This window comes from Sus scrofa, chromosome 1 (genome assembly GCF_054392235.1).
Source record: "Sus scrofa isolate SSC_HxYL_T2T_F1_AM1 chromosome 1, Sscrofa_HxYL_maternal_Yorkshire_Landrace_v2.0, whole genome shotgun sequence".
Classification (NCBI taxonomy): domain Eukaryota; kingdom Metazoa; phylum Chordata; class Mammalia; order Artiodactyla; family Suidae; genus Sus; species Sus scrofa.
Genome location: NC_139383.1, coordinates 22,151,606 through 22,176,912, shown reverse-complemented (window position 1 = coordinate 22,176,912; position 25,307 = coordinate 22,151,606). Strand labels below are relative to the sequence as shown.

At 38.9% G+C, this 25,307-nt stretch overlaps 1 protein-coding gene and 1 long non-coding RNA gene across 8 annotated transcripts in view; both read left to right on the top strand.

Annotated features, from left to right (window-relative positions):
* The window catches only part of AIG1 (androgen induced 1), a 252,199-nt gene that overhangs the window by 26,721 nt on the left and 200,171 nt on the right, over window positions 1–25,307 (top strand). The window lies entirely within an intron of this gene.
* Window positions 6,694–14,111, top strand: LOC146405975 (uncharacterized). Its single transcript, XR_014845308.1, has 2 exons — window positions 6,694–7,387; window positions 10,349–14,111. It is a non-coding gene; the product is annotated as an uncharacterized LOC146405975 (long non-coding RNA).

Sequence of the window (25,307 nt, the reverse complement as noted above, 5' to 3'; positions counted from 1 at the left end):
CATTATCTTTTGAACAGTTTTTGGTCTTGGAGAATTTTTAGCAAACTCTTTTTGAATTTTAAAAAGTCAGTTTTTACCTAGTGTTTAGGGAAGTAGACAAAATTTGGTAATAACTGTAAATAGAAAGTAACCTTTAAAATGTTATAAAAATATTTTAAAAGTACGTAAAGGACCTGAATTGATATTTCTCAAAAGACATATATATGGTCTACAGCTATATGAAAAAGTTCAAATCATCACCAGAGAAATGCAAGTCAAAAGCACAATGAGATATCACCACACATCCATTAGGGTGGATATTGTTAAAAAGACAAGAGATGACAATATTGGCAAGGACGTAGAGAAAAGGCAATTCTTATACACTCTTGGTGGGAATGTAAAGTCATACAGCCATTATAGAAAATGGTGTGGAGTTTTCTCTAAGAATTATAGATAGGAGTTCCCGCTGTGGTGCAATGAGATTGGAGGCATCTCAGGAGCACTGGAACACGGGTTCAATCCCTGGTCCAGCACAGTGCATTAAGGATCAGGTGTTACCATAGCTGCAGCTTAGGTCACAACTGTGGCTCGGATATGATCCTTGGCCTGGAAACTCTATATCCCTCAGGGTGGCCAAATAAACGGGAAAAAAGAACTTAAAAATACAACTGCCATACGATGCAGCAGTTCCACTTCTGGATATATATCCAAAGGAAATTAATTCACTATCTTGAGAGATGTCTGCACTTCCATATTCATTGCAGCATTGGTCACAGTAGACAAGACACGAAAATAGGAGTTCCCGTCGTGGCGCAGTGGTTAACGAATCCGACTAGGAACCATGAGGTTGCGGGTTCGGTCCCTGCCCTTGCTCAGTGGGTTAACGATCCGGCGTTACCGTGAGCTGTGGTGTCAGTTGCAGACGCGGCTCGGATCCTGCATTGCTGTGGCTCTGGCGTAGGCTGGTGGCCACAGCTCTGATTAGACCCCTAGCCTGGGAACCTCCATATGCTGCAGGAGCGGCCCAAGAAATAGCAAAAAGACAAAAAAAAAAAAAAAAAAGACACGAAAACAACCTAAACGTCTCTTGGTGAAAAAAATAAGAAAATTAGATAGGTATGTAGGGTGGAATATTATTCAGCCTTAAAAAAGAAGGAAATCCTGCCATTTGCAACAACTGGGATGAACTTGGAGAACATTATGCTAAGTGAAATAAGCCAGAAACAGAAAGACAAATACTTCAAGCTCTCACTAGTAGGTGAAATCTAAAATAGTCAAACTCATAGAGGCAGAGACTAGAATGGTGCTTGCCAGGAAATGGGAGAAGAGGAAAATAGGGAATTATTTATCAAAGGATGCAAAGTTTCAGTTATGCAAGATGAATAAGTTCTGGAGCAATACTGTTTTGTGCACTTGGAATTTGCTAAGAGGATAGATCTTAAGCATCTTGAAGGGAAGATAAAGGAAAGAAAGAAAAAAAGGAAATGGAGGGAGGGAGAGAAAATGATAACTATGTGAGGTGATGGATATATTAATTAGCTTGATTGTGATAATTCACAATGTTTATACATATTAAAATATCAAGTTATAAATCTTATATATATACAATTTTTATTTGTTAATTATACTTCACTAAAACTGAAAAAAAGAAAATCAGTTTTTATCTAGTGTTTAGGGAAGTTACCATAAATTATTTTTTGATTTGATCAAAGTTGGCCACATTTGCTTTTGACTAAAAAGTGGTAAATACTATGTAGAAAAATTTGAAAGAATTGACCAAAAAAACCCTCCTGGAACTAATAAGTGATTATAGCAAGATTGCAGGATACACTCACTTTCCTGTATACCAGCATGGACAAACGGAATTTAAAGTTAAAAAAAAAATAGCAGTTCCCATTGTGGCTCAGTGGGCCAAGAACCCCACTAGTATCCATGAGGATGTAGGTTCGATCCCTGGCCTTGCTCAGTGGGTTAAGAATATGGCATTGCCACAAGCTGCAGTGTAGTTTGCAGATGTGGCTCCAATCTAGTGTTGCTGTGGTTGCGGTGTAGGCCAGTAGCTGCAACTCCAATTCAACCCCTAGCCTAGGAAAAACTACAAAATCTGATGAACAAAACCAAAGAAGAACTAGATAAATGGAGAGAGATTCTATGTTCATGGATAGGAAAACTCAATACTGTCAAGATATAAATTCTTCCCATCTTGATTCAATGCAGTCTCAGTCAGAATCTCAGAAAGTTAGTTTGTGAATACCAAAACACTGATTGTGGCAAAAGACCCAAAAAAGCGAACCCAAGATCAAAGAAGAACAAAGTTTGAGGACTGATTCTGCCCAACTTCAAGACTTGGTATAAAGCAGTAATTAAGGCAGTGTGGTATTGATGAAATAATAGAATAGATCAGTGGAACAAAATAGAGATCCCAGAAACAGACCCAGATAAACACATACAACTGATCTTTGATGAGCAAAGGCAATGCAATGGAGTAAAGATAGTCTTTGCTGGAACTACTGGACGTCTACATGCAAAAAATGAATCCAGACACAGACCTTACACTCTTCACAAAATTTGACTCAAAATGGATCACAGGCCTAAATGTAAAATGCCAAACTATAAAACTCTTAGGTGATCATGTAGAAGAAAACCTAAATAACCTTGGGTATGGTGAAGACTTTTTTGATACAACACCAAAGGCATGATTCATGAAAGGAATACTTGATAAGGTGGGATTCATTAAAATTAAAACATCCGCTCTGCAAAAGTAGAGAAGAAGAAGACAAGCCTCAGACTGGGAGAAGACATTTGCAAAATGCATGTCTGATAAAAACCTGCTATCTAAAATGTGCAAAGAGCTCTTAAACCTCAGCAATAAAAAAAACCAAACAATTCAATTGTAAAATGAGCCAAAAACCTTTACAGATATCTCACCAAAGAAGATATGCAGATGGCAGCTAAGCGTATGAAAAGATTTCCACTGATCCTATGTCATCAGTGAAATAAAAATGAAAAACAAGAGTAAGAAACCACCACACACCTATTAGAGTGGCCAAAATCCAGAACACTGACAACACCAAATGTTGACAGGATATGGAACCACAGGAGTTCTTATCCATTACTGGAAAAGGTACAGCCAGTTTGGAAGAGAGTTTGTCTATTTCTTACAAAATTAAATATACTCTTACCATATGATCCAGCAGTCCTGCTCCATAGTATTTACCCAAAGTAGTTGAAGACTTATGTCCCCAAATGAACTTGCACTTGGATGTTTATAGTGGCTTTATTTGTAATTGCCAAAACTTGGAAGCAACCAAGATGTTTTTCAGTAGGTGAGTGAATAAGTAAACTGTAGTGTATTCAGACAACGGAATATTGTTCAGCACTAAGAAGCAATGAGGTGTCTAGCCATGAAAAGAAACAGAGGAATCTTAAATGCATATTACTACATGAAATCAATTTGATAAGGCTACATACTGCAGGATTACAACTATGAGACATTGAGGAATAAGCCAAGCAATGGATACAATAAAAAGATGAATGGTTGTTAGGAGTTGAGGGATGGGAGGTTGAGTAGGCAGAGAGTAGGGGGTTTTTAGGGCAGCAAAAACTCTCCGTATGTATTACCATAGTGATGGGTACAAGCCATTTTATACAGTTGCCCAAACCCATGGAATTTACATACCAAGTGTGAACCCTAAGGTAAATCATGGACTTTGGGTGATTTCGATGTGTCAGTGTAGGTTCATCAGTTGTGACCAGTGTACCATTCTGGTGGGGGATGTTGTTAAAGTGGGGAATTGTGGAGGAAGGATGGGAAATCTGTATGTTTCCCTCAGTTTTGCTGTGAACCTAAAGCTGCTCTAAAAAAATAAGTCCTAATTTTAAAAGAAGTGGTGAATATCAATGAAGTAAAAATGCATCATTAGCTCTTTTAATATGCTCCTTCTACTGCAGAAAACTTCATTTGCTTTTAGCCAGAAATATCACAAGAGCTTTCAAAGGGGTTTCTAGCTAACAGTAAATACAGGGTCTCTGCATAATCCAGGCTTGCAGTGCTCTCTTATGTAGAGGCCTCCATATTCTAGGCAAGACAGAGACCCTTCAAAAGTCAATCATGGGAAAAAGTGATGAACAAAAAATAATATATATATATATATATACATGTACATATATATATATGTAAGTTATTAAGCCTAATTGTGAAGTTGATTTTACCGTTGTTGCTTTCCATGTCATGTCCTTTCCCATCCCATATTTCAGCCTCCTGCCTGGTGGTAGCTAGCATCCTGAATTTTGTGTTTATCATTCCCTTTTTTAAAAGATAGTATGTGGCTCCTAAACAATATATTGTGTTGGTTACTTTTGCTTGATTAGGGCCTTCATAAAAGTGGTATCATTACGGAGGCTTTCTTTATCCAAATAGAAATGGCATGTTTAAGTAGAGTAAACTTGACGTACAATGAGCCATTGTGATATTGTTTACATGCCTGTGTTTCTTATTGCCTCAGTACTGTGTAATTTGGTCTTGCAACTGATTAGCCAATTAGGAATTGGAAGGGTGATATGTAAATGTTACTGTCTAGCTGACAGAATGATATATTAGATGTGTATATTCGAGGAATTTCACCTGCCTTGTTGTTTGGGAGGTCCAGTGCCAAACCAAAACATGCGTGTCAAGGGCAGACCTGTGGCCAACTTTTTAAGAAAATTCGGCCAAAGTTGAATTCCATTTAAGTACAAGTTTGTTTGTTCACCAGTGGTGTCATACTAATTTTAAAATGGATTTACCCTTCCTGTAGTTTCTGTAGGCTTTATTGAAACCTTCAGCACACTTGGATATAACCTATGTGCCCTGATGTCACCCACTCAGTGGCTTATACTAGCTTAGTTTTTGCCACCGCTCATGGTAGGACTTTCTATTCTTCCAATGTCAACTGCCAAGTTCAACCTCTGAACAATTAGATTTCCATAAAGAAGTCTTCCCTTGGTGCTTTGAAAACTGCATGTACTACTTGTTGCCCTGGTTGTTTACTTTGGTCTCAGAGATGGTTGGCATTTGGTTTTCATTAAAATTATTCTTTTGACTGCAATATTTTGTCTCAATGGAATTTGGATAGAAAATGCTATGAATTATTTTTATAAAGAAAGCAGAAAAAGAAGAACCTGACAGTTGGCCATAACTTTAATCTACAAAAAAAAAAAAAAAAGCATTCATTTACTTTAAGGAATAATGAGAGTCAATGTTATAAAAATGGGTTAGTTAAAAGCTTCCTAATTTTAAAGGGGCTCCCTTAATAATCGGATCTTTTGAACCTTTGTTTTAAAAAGCAAGCAATAGATACATGCCCCCATAAGGTTTTTAGAAGATACTAATAGAGAATAGAATAACATAGTCACACTTAAAATTTATTGCCTTAAATAATTAATTTAATCTCACTGTTATAAAAGTTAGAATTTTGTATCATTTATTGTAGGCATGTCTGAGCTTGTATTTTTCTTACACCTCTTTTTGTTTGTACCCATGTCAGACTGCTTTAAGTAGGAGACAGGTTAAGTTTCTAAAAAGGAGATGTCAGGTTGATGGCTTCATTCTTCAAGTTTCTATTTCAGTGGAATAAGGTGAGAAAATAAGAGCATGAGATGTGGCACATACAGAGGCACTGGGAGACCACTGAATCCAATGCGCAGAATCCCAGGGAGCACATTCCATCAATTAAAGTACAAGTAGCGCATGAGGGTGGTGCATGTCAATTACACCCAACAGTGTGTGAGTGGCTCTAATTAGGTAATCACATTGTTTGCATTCCAGCATCTTGGTCCAGTTTCTAGGGAATTGTTGCTTAGAGGAAAGAGGAGCAAGTTGGAAGGGTTGGGAGAGGGAGACCATGCTGAAGGGCATGGGTGGAGCTTGGGACAGAAGAGGTCTGCTGGGGCTGGAGGACAGCATGGAGGGTGGGGACCTGACATCCAGGGAGAAAGAGTCCAGAATGGCTTGTGGGAAAGACGCCGTAGAAATCATCTACCGTGGCTCCCGAATTAATGTCTTGCAGACGTTTTCAGTCAGGAGAATGGCTTGGAATATCCAGGAGATGTTCAGTGCAAATGTCGCTATTGCAGATCCCTTTGTATATTTTTTCAGGCTCATACACAGAGCGTACCCAGTAGGAGATTACATTAGTTGTTCATCTTTGCATTCACTTTAACACTTGGAACCCTGCATATAACAATGTCCTAGGTAAAATAGTTGTGGTTGATAATTATTTTTCATTATCATCATATATCTTTACTTTTTGTTCTAGTTAACAAATATCCTAGTTGATAAAATGCAAAAGTTAGTTATGAGCAGAGATAGATGTAGATATGCCAAAGTCATCATTTATATTTTCATCAAAGCCAAAACCAAACTAAGACAAACCATCCAAAATCTCCATACATTGGATTGCCACTTTATTTTTTAGAATATCCCAGAGTCAGAAAGATTTATGTATACTTTAGGCACAAATGTCTGGCATACAAATGTGACTTAGACCAGCAAATCTGTACTTCTGGAAAATGTTGCTGGATTATACATCTAAAATCAACACAAAAACAATGAAAGATGGCCATTTTTATTAGTTGTCTTACTTACACAGCAAACACTCACTGACTGAAACTAGCTGAACTCCCTATGCTGGTTTCTGAGAATCCTCTTTGTTGCCTTTCTGGTGCTTCCTTAAGTTTTTTTTTTTTTTTTTTTTGTAAATTTAAGAGTTTTAAAACTAATCACTCCATGGAAACAGACAAGATTCCAAAATAAAAAATACAAACATTGAAAAGTTACAGTGCTTACAGCCCTACTGTATAAAGTTTTTTTGCCTTATATTCTTCTCATCCTTCACAGTAATAAAGGAAAGACTTGGTTTGGCTCCTTAATTCTGAGCGTAGAGCCTCCCTCCAACCTCATTTTGGTGGAAGGATTCTCTTCTCCATGAAGCTCTGTCTTTCCCTCCTGAAGATGCATCTGTGCAGAAGGATAGTGGTCCTTTGTCTTGCTGGGCATTTCATACTTCTGCAGACCTCAGAGTACATGACATTGGGTTCACCCAATCCTCTTAGCCTTTCCCAGATGTGAGCTCTCCTGTTTTTGTTTTTCTGTGCTGCATCAGGGAGGAAACCAGAGAAGCTGTAGAAGATCCTGAGTATTTGCCACAGCTCTAGTTTATAGGCCTGGAAGAAACCTCCAGAGTCAGGGATGTTGATCCTGGGTAAACGATGGCACATTTGCAACTTATTTCAGCTAAGGTAGGATTCTCACTGTGCCTCTCAGCTCCTTGCCATATTCCCACATCTTACAAAATTTAAAAGAAGAACCCAGGAGTTCCCATTTTGGCTCAGCAGGTTAAGGACCTCTCTTGGCTCTGTGAGGATGCAGGTGTGATCCCTGGCCTCACTCAGTGAGTTAGGGATCTGGCATTGCTGCAAGCTCTGGTGTAGGTCGCAGATGTGGCTCGGATTTGGCATTGCTGTGGCTGTGTCCACTTCGACCCCTAGTCAGGAACTTCCATATGCCACAGGTGCATATGGAAGAAAAAGATTTTATGTATATATATAAAATAAAATAAGAGCCCATAGCACAGACCAGCAAGACCATAGCAGAATACTGAGGGTGTGAACAAGGTAGGGCAACCTAAGTAATTACTGAAGCATCCCAGACTGTGAAAGCCAGATAAACTAAAACAGTTTGACCCAAGAGAACTCAAGATGACATGAAGAGTGAGAGGCAGTGAGCAGTGTTTGAGGGGCGAAGGCAGAGCCCTATGTGACATCCAGAAGGGGCATGGGTGTGCGTGAGTTAGCTTCAAGATGAGGCTGCTGCTGAAGCCACGAGGGGTAAGCCAACAGAGCACAGACCTTCAGAGAAAAATGCCTGGAAGCACAGAGATCCGTAGTGTATTGTCATTTTATTATCACTTACGTCCTTAAGTCTAAAATATTAGCCTAGCATTCGATAGCTGGAATGCTTCCTCAGATTGACTGTAAACACTATGAAGAGTAAATTTTACCGAGAAAAAGGTGCAGGACGACGTCAATGTTCTTTCCACAGCCCCAGGAAAAAAAAACAAACAAAAAAAAAACGTGTCCACGAACACAGTTCTATCCTTGAATTGGCAATGCAAGCAACACGGATCGTTTTCTGTAGGGGAACGTCTTACTGAGTTCTCTGATTTGTTTTTTGAAATTTCAGTAGTCTGGGTTCAGACACAGGGCTTTGCATTTTAAGTGAGAACCCAAGCTCCTGTTCCTCAGCTTTTAGCTCTGCAGGCAGCCAATCTCCAAATGGGGCAGATAGTAGGAATAGGAGACTGACTTTTGGGAACAGATTTAGGAACAGAGACCATTAAAGAAATGGTAATTTTTCTACCAGGATTCCCAAAGTCTGGTGAATAGTTTACTGTGCAATCAATTGCTTCTGTACTGCGACCCCCCAGATTCCTATGTTGAAATCCTAACCACCAGTACCTGAGAATGTAACCTTATTTAGAAATAGGGTCATGGCAGGTGTAATTAGTTAAGATCATAAAGGCAAAAGGTGGGCCCCTAATCCAACATGACTGGCAGATGTCATTATAAAAAAGGAAAACTGGACAGACATTCACAGGGAGAGCAATACATGAAGATGCAGGCAGAGCTTGAGTGATGCTTCTACAACCGAGGAATGCCAGAGAGTGCCAGGAAACCACCGTAAACTGGGGAGAAAGCATGGCACAGCTTTCCCCTCACATCCTTCGGAAGGAACCAGTCTGCTGAGCCCTTGAACTTGAACTTCTAGCCTTATTTTTTTCCCCATCTTCCTCCCACTAATTTTTATTGCAATAATATAGAATTTTAGATACAAATTATTGTCATAAACCATTTATGTTCTATAACTTTTTAAGGTTCTTTTTAAAACATTTACATTGTTTTATACTTATATTAGGTTATTGCAATTTTATTACTCTCTGCATGTTTTCCTCTCCCTTGAAGGCTTCACCTTGATTCATTTATTGGTGATAGAGGTTCCTCTTCAAGTAAGTTTTTTGGTGCATGACTTGTATGCATAAAATGGGTACCTCAAATCCTTTAATATCTGAGAATGTCTTTCTGTTCTCTCACAGCTGAATTGCATTATTTAGTATGGAATTCTTTGTTTATAATCTTCCTCATCAAAATCCTAAAGATTTTTTTTGTTTTTTAATTTATTTGATTTACAGTATTGTGTTAATTTCGGCTATACAGCAAAGTGATTTGGTTATACACACATATATATTTTGATACATTTTTGATTCTTTTTCATTATAGCATATTACAAGATATGGAATCTGTTATTTATCTATTTTATATATGGTAATCTGCCTCTGTTAATCCTGTATTCCCAATTTATCCCTCTCCCTGCTTCCTCTGTGGTGACTATAAATTTGTTTTCTATGTTTGTGAGTCTGTTTCCATTTTGTAAACAAGCTCATTTGTACTATTTTTTTCGATTCCACATATAAGTGATATCATATGAAGTTTGTCTTTGTCTTACTTCACTTAGTGTGATAAACTCTGGGTTGGACCTCTAACTTTCAGAACTATGAAACAATGTATGTCTATTGTTTAAGCCATTCAGTTTGGGGTCCTAGAAAACAAATACATGAATTATTTGTGTTTCTTGTCTGTCTTCCAGTTGACCCTGTGTTTCCAAACCTTCATCCCACAGCACAGGTTCTAGCAGCACACTTAGGGAGACCCCTAAATAGTTATTGAATAAATACTTAAATATGCTTGTTTTTACCAATCAACATCTCTCAATTTAGGGAGGCATATATATTCTTTTCTCCCAATGCTCAAACTTATTTCGGTTTAGTGATTTTTGACCCTGGCTTTGGTTCAGGGTAGCTTCCTTTGATTGCTGGCTTCTCTCCACAGATCCTACCACAGATCTGAATGAATATTTCATTCAGATATTTCTGTATTTAAAACATTAAAGGTAACAGTTTTCATAGTATCTACAGACAAGTGAAAATTGTATACTGCTGTTCTATAGAGAAAGCCTTCATTTTTTAATTTTTTTTTAAAGTTTTCTTTTGTTTCATTGAAATATAGTTGATTTATAATGTTGTGAGAATTTCTGCCTTCATTTACAATAACATTTGGCGATATCAAACATTTGGTTATGATTTTTCTTTCTTTTTTTTTTTTTTGCTCTTTAGGGCTGCACCTGTGGTGTATGGAGGTTCCCGCTAGGGGTTAAATCAGAGCTACAGCTGCCAGCGTACACCACAGCCACAGCAACACAGGATCTGAGCCCTATCTGCGACCTATACCACGGCTCATGGCAACACCAGATCCTTAGCCCATTGAGTGAGGCCAGGGATCAAACCCACAACTTCATGGTTCCTAGTCAGATTCGTTTCTGCTGCGCCGTGATGGGAACGCCTATGTTTTTTTTTTTTTTTTTTTGGAGGAGGAAAAAGCAACTTTTTAATTGATACAAATGAAGTCGAAGATTCTTTTCAATATAAAGATGGCTACACATTGTAGAGATGTGTCATGAGTAACATATGTGGATAATTTATTTAGAGAAAACTGATAACATCTAAAATATGATCATATATGCTATCATCTAGCTTGTGGAAACTAGCTATACAAAATTCTAGTCGTATGTGAGTGAACGGAGGCATTTTTGAACTAGAAGTAAAAATGTGGGTCTTTAAAAGTAAACTGGAAAACTGCCTCCCCCCCCTCCAACACAGGCAGCAAAAATATGCCAACTGGCCGTACGTGGAAACCTCAGCATCTGTTTCCTTACCATTTGGCCTTTGTACCAAGTGGCTGAAAAGCAGAAGGGAAAGAGCCTTAGTGGAGGTTTCGAAGGAGAGGAGATGACTTAGAAGGACATGAGAAGCAGGTAGGAATTCTGAGCTAAAGGTGGAGGGTTTATCTTCTGTCATACTGATCTCAGAACTCCTGAGTTAAGCCTTTTCTGAAAACTTGGAAATCACTAAAATATCCTTACACCATGATAACTTGGAAATGCTTTTACCTTAATATTTTTGTGTGTGTTTGGGTTCCTCTGGTTGTGTTTGGTTTGGTTGTTGTTTCTTCTCCAAGAGGGAAACAAAGGACAAACACTTTCATTAAATTCATGCTCCAGCTAAATAGATGATGGACAGCATAGTCTTACATAAAACTATCCTCTGAAAATTCCTTTGCTTGAATTATTGTTATTTATATGTTTTACTTAAACATTTAGACTTGTCTGAATGGTTGCACAAAAGCTTTCATGTTGAATTACATCTCTCAATTTATAGTTAAGTCAAAAGTATTTTCAGAGTACAGGGAAGATCTTATCCTTTGTGGTCAGAGGTGACTTGGTGGCAGCTTTTCTCTACTGTGTTTACTGCATAAAAATTACTGTAATGTGAATTAGACTCGATTCAAATCTGTTTTAAAAACATTCCAGACTTACTCTACTAAAAACGGTAAGATAAAATTTTTCTTTAAGATTTCCTACATGCTATGTAATATTGAAGAAAAATGTACTCAATTTAAGACAGTATTTGCCAACTATAACATTGAGAATGGATAAGCAGTGAGGTCCTACTGTGTAGCACAGGGTACCATATCAGCCTCTTGGGACAGACCATGACAGAGGATAATATAAGAAAGGGAATGTATATATGCGTGTGGTTGGGTCACGTTGCTGTATAGCGGAAATTGGCACAGCATTGGAAATCAACTATAATAAACAGTTAAATTTTTTAAAGAGAAGTATCTTGAGAAATCTAAAGTCAAGCAAGAAAACTTGGAAGGAAAAACAACCTTCTAACCATGATGATCACGTGTTTGTGGTGTCTATTTCATAGCGCAATGAGGGAAATAGAGCTGCTTCTTTTTCCTTTTCCCTGATTTAACCTGTGTTTCTAGGAATATAAAACAGAAGGGCAGTTTGCAGCTCAGAGAATTCTCACTTAACAACTTCAGCTGGATGGGACTCAGAATCTGGCTCTGGTGTATAAAATTACACTTTTAACTATACGTGAGGATATTAACACTTGCCTTTGCCAGGTTCAAATAGACACACATATGTGGTATTCACATAGGTATTTAAGTTTCTATGCTAGTTAGAAATGCCTTTATAAACCCCTGGACTCTAGGTGTATTCGTGTGGAATGCCATGATCCCATACACTTGACCCACCTCCTTACTGTGTCCCATTTATTAATGGATTTATTCACTTATGTATTTATTTAAATGTTTGTTTATTTTATAAATACAAGAGATATACTGAGAAGTGCAGAGATCTTACATGAGTAGCTGAAAAAACTATTTTGGAAGTAACATATCTGTGTAACCACCACCCAGATTAAATTATCAAACACCAGCACCTCAGAAGCCACTCTGTGTCCCTTTCATGTCATCATCGCCCTCAAAGGTAACCACTGTCATGGCCTCTGTCAGTGTAGACTAGTGCTGCCTGTCCTTGGTTTCTGTAGAAATGGAATCATGCATTTGTGCCGGGGTTTTTTGGTCCAGGTACTTTTGCTCAGTGTGAGCTCTGTGTGGCTCATCCATGTGTTTGTGTGTAGCGGTACTTTCTTTTTTTTCATTGCTGTATAGGATTTCATTTTGTATGTTTTAATATTGACTCTCCATTCTCTGGTTGATGCACTTGGGGGTTATTTTCAGCTTTAAGCTATTAAGAATAACACATCTGTGAACATGCTGGTATATGTGTTTGGTACACATATATGTCTGCCAAGGCATATACTGGCTGAGTTGTTACAGAATATACTATGTTCAGCTTAGTAGAGACTGCCAAACAGTTTTCTAGAGTGGCTTTAAAATTTTACATTCCTACCAGTGGTGTTTAAAAGTTCTAGTTATTCTACCTCTTCAGTGCTTTAAAGTGTCAATATTTTTAAAGATTTATTTTCTTATTTTTTCTTAGCTATTCTAGGGGTTATGCGTTAATAATACCTTATTGTGTTTTCATTAATATTTCTTTAATCACTAATTATGTTAATTTTTTTATTTGTTTATTGGCTATTTGAATAGCTTCTTTTATAAAGTACCTTTGCCATTTAAAACATTTGGGGTAATCTCTCCTTTCTGATTTGTGGGAATATATATATATGTGTGTGTGTGTATACATACACATACATATATGTATTTCAGAAATATACATATTATAAATATATTTTCTTTCTTTATAGAAAAGTCTTTTTAGATCTCCTGCCCACTTTTTGATTGGGTTGTTTGGGATTTTTTTTTGCCTTTTTCTTGAGCCGCTCCCGCGGAATATGGAGGTTCCCAGGCTAGGGGTAGAATTGGAGCTGTAGCCACTGGCCTATGCCAGAGCCACAGCAACGCAGGATCCGAGCGGCATCTGCAACCTACACCACAGCTCACAGCAACTCCGGATCCTTAACCCACTGAGCAAGGCTAGGGACTGAACTCACAACCTCATGGTTCCTAGTCGGATTCGTTAACCACTGTGCCACAATGGGAACTCCTGGGATTTTTTTGATATTAAGCTGCAGGAGGTGTTTATATATGTTGGAGATTAATCTCTTGTCAGTCACTTCATTTGCAAATATTTTCTCCCATTTTGTGGGTTATCTTTTTGTTTTGTTTATAAGGTTTCTTTGCTGTGCAAAATCTTTTAAATTTAATTAGGTTCCATTTATTTATTTCTTATTTTCGTTACTCTAGGAGGTAGATCTGGGAAGATATTGTTGCAGTTTATGTCAGAGAGTGTTCAGTCTATATTTTTCTCTAAGTGTTTTATAGTATCTGATCTTATATTTAGGTCTTTAATCCATTTCGAGTTTATTTTTGTGTATGGTGTTAGAGAGTGTTCTAAGCTTTTGGCAAAAATCTAACACCCATTTCTGATTAAAAAAACAAAACAAAACAAGCCCTCCAGAAAGTGGGCATAGAGGAAACCTACCCTACCTCAACATAATAAAGGCCATATATGACAAACCTAGAGCTAACATCATTTTCAGCAGTGAAAAGCTGAAAGAATTCCTGCTAAGATCAGGAAAAAGAAGCTTGTCTTCTGTCACCAGTTTTATTCAACATAGTTTTGGAAGTCCTAGCCATAGCAATCAAAGAAGAAAAAAGAAAAAGAATCCAAATTGGAAAGGAAGAAGTTAAGCTATCACTGTTTGCTGATGATGTGGTACTATACATAGAAAATCCTAAAGATGCTACCAGAAAACTATTAGAGTTCATCAATGAATTTGGTGAAGTTGTTGGATACAAAATTAATACACAGGAATCTGTGGCATGTCTATATACTAACAACGAAAGATCAAAAAGAGAAATTAGGGAAACAATCCCATTTACCATCACATCAAAAAGAATAAAATACCTAAGCATAAGCCTACCTAAAGAGACAAAAGACTTCTGAAAACTATAAGATGCTGATGAGAGAAATCAGAGATGACACAAACAGGTGGAAAATATATCATGCTCTTGAACTGGAAGAATCAATATGGTCAAAATTACTATACTACCCAAGGCAATCTACAGATTCAGTGCAATCCCTATCAAATTACCAGTGGCATTTTTCATAGAACTAGAACGAAATATTTTAAAATTTGTATGGAAACAGAAAAGACCCTGAATAGCCAAAGCAATCCTGAGAAAGAAATGGAGCTGAAAGAATCAGACTCCCTGACTTCAGACTATACTACAAAGCCACAGTCATCAAAACAGTGTGGTACAGGCACAAAACCAGAAATATAGATCAGAGGAACAGGGTAGAAAAGCCCAGCAATAAATCCACACACCTATGGTCAAATAATCTATGACAAAGGAAACAAGAATATATAATGGAAAAAAGACAGTCTCTTCAATAAGTGGTGCTGGGAAAACTGGACAGCTACATGCAAAAGAATGAAATTAGAACTCTCTTTAATACCATAGACAAAATAACCTCAGATGTTTTGTTATTTTACTTTTCACATTTATGATCCATCTGGTAGTGATTTTTATGTGTGGTGTGATGTTGGAGTCAAAGATCATTTTTTTTCTCATATGGATATCTGTTCTTTTGCTCAAAGAATGGCAGTGGCAGCTTTGCTATAAATCAAATGATTGTTTATGTGTGGGCCTATGCCTGGTCTCTCCTCTGTTCAGTTGGTCTATTTATCAATCCTTGACCAAGGATTGATACCTAGTTGATACCTCTCTTGATACCTGGTAGTGTGAATCCTCCTACTTTATTCTTCAAGATTGTTTTTATTCCTCTTGGCCTTTTGTCTCTGTTTAGTTTTAGAGTCATCTAGCCAATTTTTACACACAAAATTAGATTATTAATTTAAATAACATAGAATCTGTCATCAATTTAGGGAGAATTCATATTTTGCAATATTGTACCTTCCAGGAAAATAGTATATTCCTCCATTTCTCTAGGGCTTCTTTAACCATACTTATCTCAGTAAAGTTTTGTGGTTTTCTGTGTAGTGGTGTTGCACACCTTTCGTTAGCTTTACTCCTAGTTATATGTCCTCATTTTAGTTAGAGAGCTGCTTTTAGTTTGTCTGAAAGCAAAGTCTTCCTTTAGACTCACATCCTGAAACAAAATATTATGGAAGAACTATTTTGAAGCTTAAGAGAGGAAGTGCCCTGGTGCCTTGAGGAGGAGGTGTGGGGATTTTTTTGTTGTTGGTTTGAGGTAGGTGAGATGCAGTATGTCTTGTCCAGATGGAATCTCTGGAATATCTTAAAAGCAGCAGATGGGTGTGGGAAGAATGACAGAGACTATTGAGAAGCAGACTGACTTACTCCTTTAGGTAATTGCATAGTTGAATGAAGAAAACCAGTGAGTGTTTTAAGTATCTAAACCACATTCATTGATGGGAAGCAAAGGCCTATTCTAGACCTACCTTCTTCAATCTTCACTAACCTTCACTAATCACCAGAGATTAAACACTTTACAATTCATGATCAAAATATTATCAACATGACTGAGTAAGGGATAAATTTGTTGGATTTACCATCAAGTGGATTTTCCACTAAATTAAAAAAATCTTCGAAATTTAATAAATCATGTATGAGTCAATGAGCACATATGGTTTCAGAGTTGAAGTCTCTTGGAATTCCTTCTAATTACGTGTAAGTTTTTCTTCCCTTTTCCAAAAAAGCTTGGGAAGGACTATAATTCACTGACTTCAGTGTCTCAGCTTCAACTCATTTCTCACACTGGCTCCTGACTCCTGAAGTACATTGAAATTACTCTTATGAAAACACAAAGCTTTCTCCTTGTCAGGTTTGGTGAAGACATTTGTACCTCTACCACTTCTTTTCAACGTGTGGGATTATTAAAATACTTCTTCTGCAGGCAGTCTTCTGTCATGGCTTCCTTGATGTTCATCATCCTCTCCTGGTCTTTCTCCGACCTCTCTGACACTCCAGGCCATTTTCCAGGTTCTTGTTATCCCATAAATGTTGGTATTGCACATGGCCAGCTTCAGACTCATTTTCTCATTGTGAACTCTCATTCTAGTGGAACTCACTCACCTCTGTGACTTCATTGGTAAATCAGTCTTCTAATGTTTTTGGAGACTGTCTTGAACTATCCTATGCTACAAACACCTCTGTCTAACTTTGTGTTGAACTTCTCCATCTAAGGTTCCCAATGACAGCTTAAAATAAATATGTCTGGAGTTCCCAGTGGGGCTCAGTGGGTTAAGAACCTCACTAGTATACATGAGGATGTGGGTTTGATCCCTGGCCTTGCTCAGTGGGTTGAGAATCCAGCATTGCCACAAACTGCAGGGTAGGTCATAGATGTGGCTAGGATCTAGCATTGCTATGGCTGTGGTGTAGGCCGGTGGCTATGGCTCTGATTCGACCCCTAGCCTGGGAACCTCCACATGCCACGAGTGTGGCCCTAAAAAGAGAGAGAGAGAAAAAAATTAACATGTCAAAAAGGAAACTTTGTACCATGCTGTGCATCTTGGTGAAAGGCGCCCTTTCCAGTGGGCCTGAAACCAGGAAGTGGATATTAACTCTTTTGTCCTTTTTCCTCCCCTTTCCACTGACAACTTCCTGGCTAATCTTCCTTAACATCCTTAATATGCTTGTAGTTCCTGCTGTGACTCAGAGGGTTAAGGATCCAGCATTGCACAGCTGTAGCATAGGTCACAGCTGTAGGTCAGATTCGATCCCTGACCTGGGAATTTCCATATGCTGTGGATGTGGCCAAAAAAAGAAAAAAAAAAATCTTTAATATTCTCCAGTCTCTAGTCTTTTTTTTTTTTTTTTTTTTTTTTTTGCCATTTCTAGGGCCGCTCTTGAGGCCTATGGAGGTTCCCAGAGTAGGAGTCAAATCAGAGCTGTAGCCACTGGCCTACGCCAGAGCCGCAGCAACGTGGGATCCAAGCCGCGTCTGCGACCTACACCACAGCTCACGGCAATGCCGGATCCTTAACCCACTGAGCAAGGCCAGGGATAGAACCGGCAACCTCATGGTTTCTACTTGATGCATTAACCACTGAACCATGACGGGAACTCCTCTAGTCCTCTTCTTTGTAGCCACTGCTTTGTTTCTGTTCCCACATCGTGGCACACCTGGCCTTCTTAAACAGCCTTCTTACTGGCTCCCCTCATTCAGTATTTTCACACCCAGTCTATTGTCTGCTCTCAGGATAAGCTTTCCCAAATGCGCTGCTATTTAAAATTGTGTTGTGATTCTATTTTCCCTTTGACAAAAAGGCCAAACTCCTCACCACGGTTTTCTAAACCTAGTCATTCTGGAGCCTCTCTTGGCTTATCTTGTCTCATCTATTGACGTTACTCCTTTTTCACCTGACATGCCTGTTCTCCAGAGCTGCTTACAGTTCCTTCCATCCTCCACCTTCCCTTCGGAAGTGCTGATGCTTCTGCCCAGAAGAGGCACACCTCTCCTTTTTCCATCGCCCTCCTGGGGACTGCCCCCTACTTATTCTCCAGAACTCAACTCAGATAGGACACACTCTAGGGAGACCTTATTCTTCCCCACCACACTAGACTGTATTATACTGCCTTTTGTTTGTTTGGTTTTTGATCACCTCATTGTGAACTCTTGGAGACATAGAACATGGCTTTCATATTTGTATTCTTCATCCATGGTTGCATTTATAAATGGGCACTTCGTTAGGCTCTGGGGATGCAAACCTGCATAAGATCTGCCCCTGAGCGTTCACAACATAGAAGGTGAAAGAGAAACATCAACAGATAATTACTGTGCGATTTAATGAGTGCCAACTTAGTTATTTTTAAAACATGGAAGAAGTAGCACCTGATTCTGGGTCTGAGAGAGTCCTATTAAAGTGTAGGCAAGGTTTTGAGGAACAAAAACTAAGCAGGAGGCATAGCTCTCCCAGACTTCAGGCAATATTACAAAGCCACAGTCATCAAGACAGTGTGGTACTGGTACCAAAACAGACAGACAGACCATGCAACAATAGAAAACCCAGAATTAAACCCAGACATCTATGGTCAATTAATCTTTGACAAAGGAGGCAAGAACATAAAATGGGAAAAAGACAGTCTTTTCAGCAAGCATTGCTGGGAAACCTGGACAGCTGTATGCAACTCAGTGAAACTGCAACATACCCTCACACCATGCATGAAAATACACTCAAAATGGCTGAAAGACTTAAATATGAGACAAGACACCATCAAACTCCTGGAAGAGAATTATAGGCAAAACATTCTCTGACATCAACCTTGCAAATGGTCTCCCAAAGCAACGGAAATAAAAGCAAAAATAAACCAGTGGGACCTAATCAAAATGACAAGCTTTTGCATAGCAAAGGAAACCAAAAAGAAAACAAAAAGACACCTTACAGAATGGGAGAAAATAGGTTCAGATGATGCAACTGACAAGGGCTTAATCTCTAAAATATACAAGCAACTTATACAACTCAACAGCAAAAAAGCCAACAATCCAATTGAAAAGTGGGCAAAAGACCTGAATAGACATTTCTCCAAAGAAGATATACAGATGACCAACAAGCACATGAAAAAATGCTCAACATCACTGATTATTAGAAAAATACAAGTCAAAACTACCACGAGATACCACCTCACACCAATCAGAATAGCCATCATTAATAAGTCCACAAATAACAAATGCTGGAGGGGGTGTGGAGAAAAGGGAACCCTTCTGCACTGTTGGTGGGAATGTAAATTGGTACAACCACTATGGAGAAGAGTATGGAGGTACCTTAGAAAACTATACATAGAACTACCATATGACCCCGCAATCCCACTCTTGGGCATATATCCAGACAAAACTTTCCTTGAAAAAGGCACATGTACCCGCATGTTCATTGTAGCACTATTTACAATAGCCAAGACATGGAATCAACCCAAATGTCCACTGACAGATGATTGGATTAGAAAGATGTGGTATATATACACCATGGAATACTACTCAGCCATAAAAAAGAACCAAATAATACCATTTGCAGCAACATGGATGGAACTAGAGACTCTCATTCTGAGTGAAGTAAGTCAGAAAGAGAAAGACAAATACTGTATGATATCACTTATATCTGGAATCTAATATACAGCACAAATGAACCTTTCCACAGAAAAGAAATTCATGGACTTGGAGAATAGATTTGTCGTTGCCAAGGGGGAGGGGAAGGGAGTGGGATGGATAGGGTGCTTGGGGTTAATGGATGCAGACTGTTGCCTTTGGAATGGATTAGCAATGAGATCCTGCTGTGTAGCACTGGCAGCTATGTATGGTCACTTATGATGGAGCATGATAATGTGAGAAAAGAGAACGTATACATGTATGTGTAACTGGGTCACCATGCTGTTCAGTAGAAAATTGACAGAACACTATAAACCAGCTATAATGGAAAAAAATAAAAATCATTATAAAAAAGAGAAAGAAAAATACATCAATAAATAAATAAATTTTACATTTTACACTTAAAAAAATAAAAATAAAGTGTAGTCACGGGCTGTCTAGAGCAATAGTGTGTGGAGAAATAATCCCCCGAGTAAAGATCACCTCCAGGAAAATTCCTGGCAACCCTGTAGCCAGTGTTACCAGTTGCTCTCTGGAGATCCTTCCCTCAGATCCCCAATGCAGAGAATTGCATTGGAGTTAAAATATTTACAGTTGATACCTGAATATTATGAGGTTTGGATGAGGAGATATATGCATTAAGCTTAGTGAAGACTTGAAAGAATCAGCCTCTGATTTTGTGTGCCCAGGAGCTCTCTGACAAAAATCCTGCTTGAGACAAAAATCCACCCCACCTGTTGTAAATGTTTGCTTTTGTGGTGAATGAGAAGAACCAAAAGCCTCGAAAGGTTCAGTGTAGTACTTGTTTTTGGATATAGTGTTAAATCCCAGAAAACAATCCAGCAAAGCGGGGTCTTTACGTTTTGGTTACTTTCTATCCACATCCCATGAGAGGATATTTCATGGTTGGGAGCAATTCTGTAGGTATTCTCCCTGGCCTGGCAGGTAATGACCAGAGCCTGATGCAATTAAGGATGAACTGATACTCTAGCAGTCAAAGAAGTCATCTGGACCAAGGTAATCTAGTCCATACCCCGGCTTGTCTAAGGAAGGACCCATTCTGGTGCATGTACACTCTTGGAACCATGACTGAACTTTAGGGGGTTTTTTTGGGAGTCCCTGAAATTTCACACAAAATTGAGTGTGTGTGCATAGGGGGAGAAAGGCCATAGCTTTCGTCATATCCTTGAAGTTCTTGCAACACAGAGAACCACTAGTCTATCCCTTTTGGTTTATGTTCATCATATTTATTCATTTGATAATCAGGTACTGAGGATCTAGGTCTTAGGCATTTTGCTCCACCCTGACTTTTTATTTTGATGTGTGTTGCAGTGATGCATGGAGTGGTTCAGATTCAAGTTAGCATTCACTGAAAGCCCAGGTTGCAGGTCCTTCCACATGCAAGATCTCCTTTAGTTCTCACAGTAAATCTGTGTGGTAACTATTCTTGTGACCATTTTTACACAAGAGGGCACTGAAGTTCAAAGTGTAAAAAGAACTTTCCTAAGGGCAGGTCAGTACTCAAGCAGGTGGACTGGACCTCTGAAGGGAAAGATGAGTAGAACATCATGCTCCTCTTCAGGAAGCTCCCCATCTTCCAGGGCAGCCAGACAGAAACACACATCTAAATACAATGACGTGATTGCAAGAATAGACGAATATATGATATAAAATCTTGGCACCAAGGTGTACATCGTCCCTCCAGGTGTGCTTTGTCAAGGAGAAAGAGGAGCTGGGTCTCGAAGGATGGGGAATGGTGGACTAGGTGGACTGGGATTATGCCAGGTTGATATAAAAGCATTTGCAAAATGCAGACATGTGAGCTTGTCTGTTGCTTGTGATAAAGTAATAATGGTTTGGAATGGTGAGCACATAAGTAAGTAAATATCAGAGCATAGAAAGAGATACATCAGAGAACCAAATTCTGCCCTATGTGTTTCCACATATATGAACAAATCTACAGTTTCCTTCCAGAAGGTAGCCCAGGTTATAAAGTAGACACAATTTAAAATAACTTTTTAGATTTTTTTCTCCAAGGCTAATTCATAGGCATGCCCCTCACACTACGAGAAGCACTGGCGTAACTTGTAGATTCTGTGCATTTTCTTAGGACAGAGGAGCACTGTAACCATTTTCTTAATCTGAGTACAGACAGATCCCAGCCTAACACTAACCCAGACCCACAGGTCACAGCTTCACCTACTTCATGGCCCTGAATAGCAGGAAAGTTCATAGGAAGTATATCTTCAGGCTAAGCTATCAAAACACATATCTGTTTTGAAAAATCTTACAGGGATAGTAAATTTAATGCTTGCTTTTCTTTTTCTCCTGAAAAACAGCAAAACAAAGCTAGGTAATTCCTAAGGGAAATACTGCAAGAACCTTTGACATAATTAGTTTATGCTTTAGCTTGTTGTTTTTGTTACAAGTTTTCAGAAATATGAATGGAAAAACTTCTCTGATTCCACTCTAAAATATGTGGGAAAGAAAATGCACAAAGGTGGACATGGTAGCAGGGAGAGAAAGAGAATATGAGCAAATATGAGGCCAGAACCATTTTCTTTTGTTACTGATTAGACATAGTTATAATTTGAATAAAATGATCAGGTTATAAGTGTGCATTTTTCCACTCGAAAAAGTCAATTAAACTATGATAAAATTTTCAGTGGATGTGAGCTTACTGGTACTTAACCTCTAGAATTTAATGTCTTAGCATACTATATACCCTTATAGGGTCACGTCCATTGATGGTTTCAAATATCCTGGCTAAAAGCTGTATTTTTAGATCATTATTTCTTTGTATGTTTTAGATAAACTTAAGATCATGCTCTATATAAAATACTTTTCTGGGCCTGTATTCCTTCATCTGTAAAAGTGGGATTATTGGAGTTCCTGGCTTATGGGGTTTTTGGTAGGATTAAATTAAATGGGTTAGTAGAGAGTCCAGCTCAGTGCCTGGCACAGTCAGCAGTAAGTTATATTAGTTGTTGCTGTTGTGGTTCTGGTTACTTTTGTGTCTGTGATTAGAACTTTTGAGATCCTTCTCTTAGCAGCTTTCAAATAAGCAATACAATATGACTAACTGTGGTCATCTGTGTTTACTTTTTGTTACTTATTTTTTACACTGGAATTATATATTATACATTTTCTCAAGTTGTTAACTATTGTTGAACTGTTGCTTAACTATTTTTCAAGGACATGTTTCAAGGATATACAGCTTCCCACCACTCCCTCAAGTTTTACATGTCATTTATATCCGTTAAACAGTTTCCAGATTGTTAATAGTATAAACTCCAGTGGAGTAAAAATCCTTGTCCATAAGTTTTTGTAACTAAGATGCATTTCTGAAAGTATTTTGAAGACTTGATTCCTGTTCAGATTACATCCCTGAAAAATTGTACCCTTTTGGAACTAGGCATTTCTAATGCAGTGTTTAAAAAAGAACTAACAAGAACCCACTGTATAGCACAGAAAATCTACTCAATTGTTTGTAATAACCTATATGGGAAAAAATAATGGATGTATTTATGTGTGTCACTGATTCACTTTGCTGTAACCTGAAACTAATACAACATTGTAAGTCAATGTTACCATACTCTAATAACATTTTTAGAAAAGAATTAAATAAATGTAAAAAAATGTGGAGAAGTGTAATAGAAGCTGAGGACGTTTTAGAACCAGAATATTTGTATTCATTTATACCATGGGAGGCAAGACCATAGTGTCTATTACCTTTCATATTAAAAAGAAGCTTTTGTGTGATGAAATAATAGCTTTTCATTGAAGTCAAGAGGTTTAATTCCTATATAGACGGATATGGGGGTATATACAAGCTTGAGGAAGTCAGTCTTTCTCTCATAGTTACATAGTTACAGTATGTCAAGAGGTGATGCAATGCCTGTCTCAAAGTGTTATTGTGGTAGAGTCAAGCACCGGACAAAGGCCCTGGCACAAAATGAGCACCTGTAGTTGACCATAGTGTTTTTGACCAAAAATATAATTTTTGCTGAAGAGCAAGCCTTCGGCCTTCCTCATTTATTGCATCTGTAGATTCATAAAATAACAAGAGTTTCCATCAGGTTTGCTGGCTGCTCCATGAAGAAGCAGGGGGCTGACTATCATGACACCTTTCAGCTATACTGTCAACATTTCCAGTGGTCCTGGTTAGGGTTAACTTGCTATGTTTCTCTTTCTTGATGGAACATACATTTAGCTCCAGCCTTGTTCCAAGCGTTGAGCCCCACACTAATGATTCAGGAATGAATAAAATGTAATCTTTGTCCTTTGTGGGCTCACAATCAAGACGGGAAGTGGTTACCATCTTTTTCGGGTAAAATTCTTCTCTATACTTTTAGTGAACATTTTTGATGTTCTTCCCTTGAGACAGACACTGGTATACATGTGGGGTGAAAAGTAAGACTAACCAGGCCCACCCCCTGAGATGGTAAGAGTGTGGTATTACAAGTCAATTAGGGAGGCCTCGGTAGAAGGAGGAAGGGGCTTTCAATCCAAAGGAGGTGGGTTCAGGTACTGGTTCATACTTGTTAAAGGGATTTTGAGCAGGGTGGGGCTCTGTATTCTAAACAAGAGATAAAGAGTTAACATTCGATTATTCATTCATTCATTTGGCAAGTATTTATTGAGTGACAGGGATTCAGCAGTCATGGAGACTGGATTCTAGTGAGAGAAGTGGGAGGCTATAAAAAATGTTTCTTTTGAAAAAAGGCAGTGAAGGGAGCTAGGGAGTGTCACTCGGGAGGAGGGGTGGCAGTTTTAGGCCTCACTACAAGCTCTCCTTTAAACGAAGAAGTGATTCAAGGACAGGGCAAGTATAGAGGCCCCGCCTGGGGTGGGGTGGGGGGGTGAGGAGGACCTGGCAGGAGGCAGGGAAGGGCCTAGAGGGAGTGTTAAGGCCTTTGGCTTTTATTGCACAGGAGCTAGGAAGCTTTTTAAGGAGTTGGAGCAGAGTGACAGGATCTGACTTTGGATAGTCTCATTCTGGCTGCGGCCTGGAATAAAGGGAAGAGCAGAAAAGCAGGGTGGTCGGATGGGAGGCTTTTCCAACAATCTGGGGGAGCATCCTCATCGTGGCAGAGGTGGTACAAAGCGTCGGATTCCAGAGGCGATTTTTTTAAATGAGCCATTGGGATTTGCCAATGCGCTGCATGTGCTAAGCTTGGGGATGTGTCGCCCGAGTCAGAGGTGCCCTCTGCGAGGATGAGGACGACTGTGGGAGAGGCAGGTTTGTCAGTGCGTGCCAGGAGTTCAGTTCTGGATCTGGGGGGTTTGAGCTGCCTATTCGAGGTGTTCAGAGGAGACTGCTGAATAGATAGTTGGGATTCCAGGGAGAGGTCTCAGCTAGAGATGTAAATGCGGAGAGGAAGTTTGGAAGTTTTCATCACAGAGACGGAACTCAAAGTCAGCAGGCTGGCTCAGATCTCCAAATCAGTGAATGAGGCTGGGAGAGAGACGCGGTCCGGTGTACACAGAGTTTAGAGGTAGAGAAATTAGGGGGAACCAGCAGAAAGACGGAAGAATAAACAGTGGGAAAGGGGGAGAGGCCAACTTGCAGAAAAACCCACCTAAAAGCATGTTATATGTGATGTTGATTAAAAAAAAAAAAATGCAACCTGAAAGTTGAGAGTCAAGTTTTATTTGGGGTGAAATTTGGACTTAAGCCCGGGAGACAGCACATCAGGTAGCCCTGAGAAACCCCTCAGAGAAGGCGAGGGGGGAAGTTAGGATATATGAGTTTCTGCAACTCATATATCCTAAGGGGAGGTAGTAG